General features: G+C 35.7%; 1 non-coding gene across 1 annotated transcript; it reads right to left on the reverse strand.

The window, feature by feature from the left end:
• Positions 1-3233: 3233 nt before the first annotated feature.
• Positions 3234-3360, reverse strand: LOC144455210 (U6atac minor spliceosomal RNA). Its single transcript, XR_013483923.1, has one exon. It is a non-coding gene; the product is annotated as a U6atac minor spliceosomal RNA (small nuclear RNA).
• Positions 3361-11619: the final 8259 nt, after the last annotated feature.

Here is an 11619-nt window from a genome sequence, read left to right on the forward strand (position 1 = left end):
TGTACTGTCCCAAGCTTTGGGGGTTTTGTGTAGCTTTTTTCAGAGATACTTCTAGGGACCTGTAAGTTTTCATTTCTTCCAAGGTGGTATAATCAAGGGTGAGGTGTTTATTCCTTTACTGGCCTGTGCTTTGGTGTATGAGTGACCACAAGCACTCTTTTCTGCCTTGGAACTGTGAGGAGGATTCCCTCTTTACTGCCACCACAAGCTGTACCACACCAGTGCTCCTCCTTGCCCCAGGATTGCTACCCAGAACTGTGACCTAGTTCCCAGCATAGGCAAAGCAGAATAATCCTGCCTCAGCACCAGCAGAGAGATCCCTGCAATCACCCTCTGATCAGCCCCTCAATTCCCCTAAGTTTGTGGGCCAGAAGCTCTAGAATCAGCTATTGCCCTGGGGCTGTGCCAGGACTGGGGCTCGGACTGAGCTTCTCTCTCACTGTGGTCACAGACCTTTCCTACTGACCTTCTAATTTGTCTTTGGTGTTTGTGGGTTGAGAAGTCTGGAAACTTCCACAGCTGCCCGTGATTCAGTCCCCTGAGGCCTGCTCCATGTTCACTGTGGCCTGGTATTTGCCTGCATCCATACACTTAACTGCATTTCTCTCCCAGCCTGGCATGATAGACTTTTCTAATCAACCATCCAGGTTGTCTTGGGCTAGAAATTTGTTTCACTCTGTCTTTTTGTGGGTTCTGCTGCTCTAGAATGTTTAGAGCCATTTTTACAGGTATTTGGAGGGGTTTGGAGGAGAGCTCAAGCAAGTCACTGGTTTTACACTGCTGTCTTGGCTCCATCCCTGTAAAATATTCTTTTAGGCAAAAGTGTGTTTGGCATTCAAACAACATTGCCAGACCATTGGAGTTGTGCTATCTTCAGTAGAGTTTGTATGCTTGGCACTGTATCTTGAGAAAGGACCACCCTGTCTGGTACCTTATCTTGCTAGGTGATCTCCCGAATCTTCCTAAGACAGTTCAAATGGAAACAATTCATTTTCTTGGCATGGTACTGGTATACTGTATAGGCTTTACAAGCATAAAGCAATGAGGTCATAACCTCAAATACTTAAATATGAATCAATAATCTCTCATTCTTCTTATACTTTGCTAAGCAGTTGACATTTAAAACATTAAATCACAAAATAGTTTGTTGGCAGGAATTTCACTTTCACTAAGTATTTGCATTCAAATTTCAGGAACATGGCAAGCCACGTCTTGGCTTTTTTTGCCATAGCTTGAGTTCCTTTATTCGTATTCTTATCATAGCAGTAACCTCCTAGGGGTGGTCATTTTCTCTTCTGAGAGGTTCTTAAAGATATCACCTACTGTTGGATAACAAGCACTTGGAACAGGAACTCCTAACCTTTCAAACTCATCAGGTTGCTCCCAACTAGAAATACCTAGTTTGAGGATTGCAATATTTTTTTTACCTGTACTTAGATAAAGAAACAGAAAACAGAAAAAGGAGTATGGACTTGAGAGCCAGTCTCAGGCTTACATAGGCAAGCACATGAACTAGGTTCCATGTGTGAGTAGGTACTTTGCTTCTGAGAGATTTAAGGGGATAATCTTATTGTTGAAAGTCTTATGGAGAGCTTAAAAAAACCTCATTTCACTTGAAAGATAGGAAGAGATGGACATTTTTTAAACTACAAAATAAGTGGGTTAGTCTAGGTTATTTCTAGTGTACCTTTCAACCCTAAAATTCCATCACTTGAGAACCCAGTATTATCACCATAGGAGGAATAAGTACTCATACTGAAGAGATTACCCACCCTAAAATTACTGCAGTAATGTAAGCTATTATTATCAATCATAGTAGTTGTATAATGAAAAAATATATATGTATACATATATACACGTATATACATATGTATGCACATATGCACATAAATGTGTGTGTGTGTGTGTGTGTGTGTGTGTGTGTGTGTGTGTGTAGCCAATGAGATAAACTTGTCCTAGAAAGGTAGCTTATTTGAGAAATTTAAAATAGAAGGACATTTGGCAATAAAAATAGATTTTAATTACATGGCATATTTATATATGACAATGTATTTCTCTGGTAACATCAATAAGCACCTAGAAGTTGTATGAAAGGTGAATTGACACTCATCTCTGTTTCATGTAGTTATATTAGGGGAAAAAGTCACATATAAAATATGATTGGAAACAAAGATTTTTATATTGTTAGTATGGTAACAATTCCTCCCCCCCCCCTTAATAGGGAAAGAGCTGGGAAGAATTAGACTATTCCAAGCAGCATAATGCCTAAGACTCTGGTTAAGGAATTTTTTTTTTGGGGGGGGAGGAAGGAGATAGGTCTGAGTTATTATTGTTTTATTTTTTGACTATGTGACACAAAACAGGATATTTGGAAAAATTTAGGAAACAACTCAATTCTCTAGTCTTTTCTACTTTTTTTATTTTCTTAGTAGGGTAACATTGATTCTGTATAATAAAGAACCATGAGTGTGTACCAGGGATTTATAGATAAATCTGGAATGCCCCATTCCAAGTCTTGGGTAGGCTGGAGTTCCACTTTTGAGGGGATTAGGAGGACAGTTATGACAGGATAATCACTCCCTTGCTCTGCTATCTTCAAGGGCATAAGGCTTAGAATTATATCTATCATATACTAGATGTTTGAATTATAAGGATATGATTCTTTATGGGTATTCAGAGCAAAATCTACCTTCTTTGGTTGCTTCATAGAATGAGGGGTCAGATGGGGGGATCACATTGTTGTTTGTCCTTTGTTTTCATGGCATCATGAGTCATGTCTTAACTTGCATGTAAATTGGCTTGAAGTGAGGCAGAGTTGTGCAAAGTCATATGCCTCACTCCCTCTTGCAGAGTCATCAAAGTACAGTGGCAGGACAAAATTCACAACTGGGATGCAGTGGATGAACTTGGCATCTTTGATGTCTGACCAAGCTCTAAGTACCACACATCTGCCTTGATAGGCATTGGAACAAATAGTTCTCATCTGCACATTCTCCCAGGAGGTCTTCACATGCTTGGGGTAGACATCCTCCTAACTCACTGATCAGTTTGAGACCTGTTGGTTACCCTCAACCTGATTTGGCCAGTCTGTCAAGACAGTTTTACCAGGTGTGTCCACTGCACATGTGATAGCTTCTTGGTAGACACCAAAGGCTAATGAGCAGCCCTGAAAAGGGTTTGGAAAGCCCTCACACCACAGGCATTAATCCTCCCTGAACACCTCCATATATCCCAGAAAACATGGTCAGGTGTCACAAAGTAGGCAGCAATGCCTTAACCATATATGTGTTGTAAAGGCCATTAGGACATCTTCCATCCTTATTGAGAATAGTGCTAACCTTTTCTCCTTTCATACAACACATATGAGGGTCATATAGTAAGTGTCTGAAGCTAGATATGAACTCAGGATGTCCTGAATCTAAGTTCAATGTTCTATCCACTATACCACCTAGCTGGTTATAGAAAACATAGCATAACCATAAGAATTAGTATATCTATAATGAGCAAAACAATCTATCATTGCAGCATGAACATAATGCAGAACATAGTCAAATGAACATAACAGCAAAACAACAAACAAAGATGCCCAAACATGCAGTAATTAACATGTTTAGCAATACACACATGCAATTTTCTACAAGGCACACTTCACTTAAATAATTTCTAGTACTGGTACTCAGATTTGTGGGTAACTATTTCTTTAGATTCAGCTGTAACATCATAAGTTAGTTTAGTGACTGGTCTGATGTGTCTTTTGTCACTGGCTAATATCTCCATTCCAGTACTTGAACTAATAGATGGTATAAGCCAAACACTGTTATCGCTATAGATTTGTTTGTCTACACATGGTCTGACAGCAGGGACAAGTTGCTGTCAGCTGCCTAAGCTTTGTAACTTGTCCTAGAAGTCTCTAAAGCAGCAGTTCTAGGCAATAAGAGTTGCCTTTGAGTTCCAAACCACATAATGAGGACTTTGCTTTAGATATTTTGTAGAGCTGTGGTTTTTTTCTGTTAGTTTCTTGCTAGAAAAATAATTCTCAGGTGTCCATATTCCTTCAATAGTCCCTCCCACACTGTATGAAGCTATTACTAACTACCTTCTAACTTGACTATCTTAGATAGTTCTTCATCTATTCCAGTGGTTCATATTTAATGACCTCAGAATGGTATTTTTTTACATATCATCAAAACCTTTTTTAAATCAAGGTAATTGAATCTATGAGTAGATGACATGTGTAAGCAATGTTAACTTCCTTTTCTTGTAAAAATTCTAATTTGAATAACAAAATTCTTTCTATGTGAAATTGTTCTTTTAAAGTTCATTTGCAAATAGCCATATCCTTCAGTTTTCATCTGAATTGTGTAGATGTTTAATAATTACAATGTTCTTCTTGAGAGAAGCATGTGGGTGATATAGTAGGCAAGTAAATTCTTTGTAACTCATAAAGCACTTTGTCTCATTTTAAAATGTACAGTATTGACAATTTATTTAAATATTTATTCATTGCACTTGAAATTTACATTTCTGATCATATTCTCTCCCTCTGCCTCATTCCTTGTAAACCTATTCTTCATCCTCAACCTGACCTTCAGTCTCTCAGGTCTTTCCATCCTCTTAATCTATTACCTCTGCTCTTTCCTTACTTTTCCCACTTTACTGAACTGTTATGAATAATTCCACCATATTATTCACCACCTATAGCTTTGCTTCCCTTATACCATTGATCACTGCTTTTTATATTCATCAAATCTTCAATCCTAGTCATCTGTAATGTTTGTCTTCTCTGTTCCATATTCCAAGGCTAAGGGGACCATCACTGATGCAAGAAAATACCTTTTTATTTTCTTCCATGGTTAACTCTCTGTATTACACTTACTACCTTTTCTAGACCTTCTTGATCTTAAAGCACCCTATTCTTCTCCTACTCTTCTTCCAGCAGATAACCTTCCCTTTACTTTATTGAGCAAATTATGGGACCATAAAGTTATAGCTGGAAGGCATCTTGTAGATCACCTAGACCAGCCCCCCTCATTTTACAGATGAAGAAACAGAGGCCTAAAGGGGTTAGGAGACTTACCTAATAATACACACAAGTAAGTAGCAGTACTTTGATTAGAACACATGCTTTTGGCTCCAAATCTCCTCCTAATTCTATTACACTACACTGCTGGTCCAATCAACCAATCCAATCCAATTAAGGCAGCTAGGTGACACAGTGGACTCTAGAGTCAGGAGGACCTGAGATCAAATCCAGCTTCAGACACTTATTAGTTATATGACCCTAGGCAAGTCATTTAACCATTTGCCTGTTTCCTCATCTGTAAAATGAGCTGGAGAAAGAAATGGAGAACCACTCCAGTATCGAACCAAGAAAACCCCAATAGGGTCATGGAGAGTTGGACACAACTGAAACAACCCAACAACAAGCTACAATGAAACCATTTGCATGAACTCTATCATCTCCCCTACTCTTTGTTTTTAAACACCAATGCATTTTCACCCAATTTTTCCTTATATTCTTCAGTGTCCAAGGAAGAGATGAACCTTGGTAAGGCTAACTCTTTTACTTATACCTTGACCCTAAATCTTCAATTTCTTTGTAAAGTTTGTTCCTACTGACCATTCTCTTCTTTCTCATCTAAAATCTTTCCCCTTCCATTAGCTTCTTTTTTTTCTTCTTGAAAGTATGCCCAGTCTACCACTTAAAAAACAAAAGAACTATATTTGCCCCTTTTATTCACTTTATATAGCTCCCCCAACTTTCTTTTTTCCCCCCAAGCTGCTAAAAAGAGTTGATTTTCATGCTGCCTCCACTTCATAACCGTACTATCTTCTCAACCCCCTAAGAAGGTAGTTTCAAACTTTATGTAGCCAAGACTCCTTTTTGATAAAAAATCATTCCCTACTTTTTATAGAACAATTCACACAAATAATTTCTTTACATTACATTTTATTTTAAAATGTGTTATAATTTAATTAAAATTTAAATCCTAAATTTACAATGGAGATATTTGATTAAAAAAATCCTTTTAGCATTTCATATTTATTACATAAAACAGTCAATATTATTGTTAATGTGATATTTTCTGAGACAGATTTTGTCAAAATCTAGTTTCATCGATGATACTCTTTTTTCAACCAATAATCAAAACTTATTGGAATGGGAAGGGGCTTGAGACAGGGAGGAGATTTCAAGAGGCCATTGCCCAAGTACATATGAGAGGTTATTAAGGCCTGATCTAACATGGTGGCTGTTAGTAATAACAGTTGGGTAGTTACAAGAGATATTGTAGAGCTGGAAATAGAAAGATTTGGCAACTGATTAAATAGTATGAGGAAGAGTGTAGAGTTGAAAATAACGTCAATGAATCTGGGACCCCCTTTGAGAAGTGGGACAGGTAATCAATTAGGAAGTAGTAGAATAAAAGGATTTCCTTCCTGCAATTAGGACTCAGATGAGGCTAGATGCTATGTATTTATTGTGTATATACTTGGTCAGTTCAGTTGTATAACTTATTCCAGCTGTATTAAGCAGTACATGGGTGGGAGAAGAAGAGGCAAATCCATGCTTGAGGAAGCAACAAATAGGAAAATGGGGTGAGCGATTTGATAGTAAAGGACAAAGTGAATTTAAATTGGTTAAAAATAGAGTTGATACTAGAAATAAAAGTGACGTGACTACAGAGATAAGATCTTGAGAAAGGACTAAGAGTAGAAAGATTGGATGTTATGACCTGACAAGAATGTCAGAATTTTTAACTAGTTAATAATAATAATAGGTAGTATTTATAGCACCCAATATGTGCCAGGCATTGTGCTAAGTACTTTACAAATATTATTTCTTTTCATCCACTTTTCTGGATAATAGTGAGATCTTATGTAAAACTATCCCTATGTATGAATGAAGTGGATTCCATTCATGAGATTTGAGGTGATTGAAGAATTGGGAACCTTTGTTGTTTGAGTATCAGCATGAATATTGGAGTTGCTCAATTTAAGATATGACTGAGGAAGGAGAAGAAAACAGTGAATGCCAAGTACTGAACTCCTTAAGAAAGGAGGGAGAATGACCTGAGGATCAATAAACAATAGTTACCATGACATATATTGAGTGATAAGTTGGAATAGGTATACTTCAGAGGAAATGTTGCTGAGTGAAGGCAGTAAAAGGAGTCTGAAAGTGTCAGTGGAGAGCAAGGAATATAGCAACTCCTTCTCAAGGACTATGGTGATGAGGATATAAAGAAATATACAGCCTGTGCTCAAGAAGATGTCATCTGGAAGAATTTCTCTGTATAAGTGGATGGAAGGAGAATGAGAGGAAGAAATACAAAATAAAGGGAAATTTGTTATTTGTGAAATAGGAATTCCATATGACACAAAGGAAGGGCTAGACATAGTAGAGATGGGCTGTGGGAGGAGAAGGGTTGAGGAGAATGAGGACAAGAGGGAAGGATTGGGGATATTTTACTCCCAGATTTACTAATACAAGAATAGATGGGATTGCAGGTAAAGGCAGTTTCCTAGCCATAGGGGTAGCAGCAAGTGACAGATGAATTGGAATATAATAGTTCATAGTTGCCATTATTACAGAATTATTTTCCACTTCTGAGTTTTATCCTAAAATTATTTTACTCTGTGACTTCATTTCTTTCCTCATTAGTTTTTCTTTAAATGCTCATTTTTTCAGTGTTTCTGCCCTTCCTCCACTTTTACCTCCACCCCCAATTCCACATCACCACAGACAGACCTTTAGCTTAACTCCTATACTTACCTCTGTTGAGTAGTGAGCTCTGATTAAATTGATGCTGAAAGGATATTCACCTAGTAGTTGCCAGTGAAGCCTTTGGTGATTTTCTGTTCCATCTACTGTACCTTCCAAATTTCTTTTGACTCTGTTATCTCCCAGAAACACAGGAAGATTATAGAAGTTGGAGGCTAGCAGAGTGGTAATCCTAATAATGTTGTCATTTACTTCTTTCACCTGCGTGGACATCAACACATGGGAATTCATTGTTCTCCCTTAATTGTTTTTTTATTTCATTGGTTCTCACTACTTCTCAGATGGTAGGAAGAGAGTGTAGGTTAGTTGGAAACTTTCATTCTTCAATTTTGTTCCATATGCCATCACCATTCATGAAGTTTAATAACATAACATAAAGTTTAATCTTAAATTTCTGACCTATTGGGGACCACCTCTCCATGATGCTGGATCAAGGGAAGAGGGGAAATGCCATTCTCACCTTTATTCAAACAGCTAGAAAATGTCTGTTAGGTATGATTTTTCTCAACAATAGTTGAGCTGAGGAGGTCTCATAATCATCCTCCAGTTCTTGAGTTTATGATGTCAATCATCATGACTGCCTATCAAAATGGAGAGGAATGCTCTGAAAGGCTAGTATCAAAAAAGAATAAACACATATCTAGATACATATAATTAGATAGATGGATAGACAGACAAGATGGCTGCGAAGTCTTAGTGCAGTTTTAAGCTTTTGGAATACCCTGTATATATATATATATATATATATATATATATATATATATATATATATATATATATATATATATATATATATAGTTATTACCCACCAACAGACAAAATCAATTTTATGGATGCAGCATTACCACAAAATACAAATCAAAAAGATATTTCACATCGTTGACATTCTGTGGGCAGAAGTAGCTAAAATCATTACATCCATTTTTCACATCCTTGACATTCTGTGGGCAGAAGTAGTTGAAATAATTACATCCATATTCCCAAATCTATGCTTATTTAAACCCTCAATATTAATAGTATTCTTTATATAAAGTTCCAACCCTAATCCTAACCCTAACCCCATTAGAGCAGTCTCAATCCTGAGTCCATTACACACCTGACCTTAGATTTTTCTTTAGCATTTGAATTCTTTTTTTTAGGGGGGTGAGGCAATCAGGGTTAAGTGACTTGCCCAGGGTCACACAGTTAATGAGTGTTGTATGTCTAAGGCCGGATTTGAACTCAGGTCCTCTTGACTCCAAGGCCAGAGCTCTATCTATTGCCCCTCACAATTGAATTCTTATGAAGCTTCTCCTGACATTGTCATTTATGGTCATTTTCCTCAGTCATGGGTCACCCGCAAAAGAGGCCTCTATAGCTTTCAAGTCCAATAAGGGAAGGAATTCCTATCTCTTTTTTTTTTTGCATATCTTATTTGTCTGAAGTTCACATATTTGTAAGAATATCATAACATAAACAATGAAATTCATTCAAAAAGTAATGCATGAAATATCCTTGAAATAGTAACCATGTAAACAATTCATTTAATACCATAACATGTTACAAGAATCAAGTTTCTAAAACTCAATATTCAAGATTCTTGAAAATCAAACTAAACCAAATGAGCATCCTTCCTTTAGTTTACAACATAAGCCCATTGTATTCTCAGTAGTCAAAGACCATGCTCTTCTAAGACTGTAACATAAAAAGCCTAAAGTTCTACATGATCTGTGTCAGCTAATGTTATCTAAAACTTCTAGTACTACTCTACTGATAAATCAGTAATAGCATTGAGATTATCAGATATAAATAACACTATAGTTTTCAAAAACACTGTCAAAAATCCTTTTGTAAACATTAATAGTACAACTTTATCTGTTACAAAATATAATGCAAACTATTTTTGCAATGCATAAACATAAAAGAAAATTCAAATAATTAAAATTTTAAAAAACTCATGAAATCAAAACTGACTGCTATATCTAATGACTTTTTTTCCAAACAAATCTGAATTATCTATATGGATAAAATATTACATGCATGTAACTTAATTTGTACATAACATGTTGGTTGCCTTTAAAAAGCATGACAGAACAAATACAGTTAATCAACATTAATGCCATAGTGTTTAAATGATTGTCAATCAATTAATATGTACAAGATCAAAAGATCATATACAAAATAGATAATAATCATCCCCAACTAATATTACTAACTAGGTACATTCTCACACGTGCACACACACATACATATATACAGATCCATGTATGCATACATACATACACACATATGTGCATATGTATACAATGTGTTTATATAAATATACACATGCACACATGTATACATATCTACACATATATACATATATACATGTATATACATACATACATGGGTATGTAGTGTCAACACTCTCAGCAGATATTCAGGGGACCAAGAGGGAAAATGTTGCATACCTTGTCATCCATTTGGTAAGTGAATTAGTTGTTTTTGCTTAACTGATTTTATTTGTTACAAAGGAGGGTTGAATTATGGGATGGTTAAGGGGGTATATCCATAATTGGCAATGATGTCAAAACAAAAGGAATAAATAAAACTTATCTTAAAGGAAATGCAAGCTATCTTCAAAAAGTAGTGAATCTCAAAATGTTATTGTCTCATACAAAATCATATCAGGTTAAATGAATGCACTGTGGAGATTTCCTTTTAATATAAAATTAAAAACTAGTTCTAAAAGCTCCTGCCTCTAATAAGGTGGTATCTCCTCCTTCTCCAGATAGGCACAATTTAATTTTGTTTCTCTATGCTAACTTATTTTGCTGAAACAAACTGAGTAATTTTCTTTACTTTCTGCCTTACTTTACTTCTTTTGACACAGGTCATTGAAGATTAGAACAATAAGTAAGGTTCCAAAATTGTTCTATAACCTCACACATAGTAGGAGTTTAAAAATGTTTATTGAATGGAACTTAATTAGTAATCAAACTCCAAGATGATACAATAGTTTTATTAAACTTTTCCCAGAGTTCAAGGAGTTTAGAGAAAGCAACTCAATTCAATTGTCCTTACCATTCCAGTTTCTTCATTTTATGGCTCAGGAGTATGATGCTTGGTCATGGATCTGGCATATGTCAGAAGTGGGATTTAAATCTAGAGATTTCTGGCTGTGAAGTCAATTATCTATCCACTATGTCAGAATCTGGAACTACTGAGTAAAATATTTGAGAAGAGGGCACAGCAAAAGATTCAAAAGATCATTGATATGAACTGGAGTGAAAGTTTATTCAACTTTGAGAAAACTGTAAATATAATAGACTATATTAATTAAAAGAGCAAGATTATATCAATAGATGAAGAAAGTGCTTTTGACAATATACATGACTCATTTGTGTTGGCATAAAAACAAAAAAAAACCCATAAAAATGAATATTTCCAATTTCTAGGGGAAAAAATCTATCTAAAATCAAGAGCAAGCATTATCTGTAGTGGAGAGGTATTGGAAAGCTTTCCCATAATATTAAAGTTAAAACAAGAATGCCTCTTGTCACCAATATTATTTGACATAGTTTTAGAAATGCTAATTATTACAGTAAGATGATATAAGGAAATTGAGGGAATAACCACACATAAAGAAGAAAGAATTATCACTATTTGCAAATATCATAATGGTTTACTTAGGGAACACTTGATATTTAGCTAAAAAAATAGAAATAATTTCTTTTTCTAGTGATTTAATATTTTATTCTGCCCCCCCATGTATATGCAAAACCAAACTTTAACATTCATTTAAAAATTTTTTGAGTTTCAAATTCTTTAACTCCCTGACTTTCTCCCTCATTGAGAAGGCAAGCAATTTAATA

Source organism: Phascolarctos cinereus, unplaced genomic scaffold, assembly GCF_003287225.1.
Source record: "Phascolarctos cinereus isolate Bilbo 61053 unplaced genomic scaffold, phaCin_HiC Scaffold_1;HRSCAF=81, whole genome shotgun sequence".
Classification (NCBI taxonomy): Eukaryota; Metazoa; Chordata; class Mammalia; order Diprotodontia; family Phascolarctidae; genus Phascolarctos; species Phascolarctos cinereus.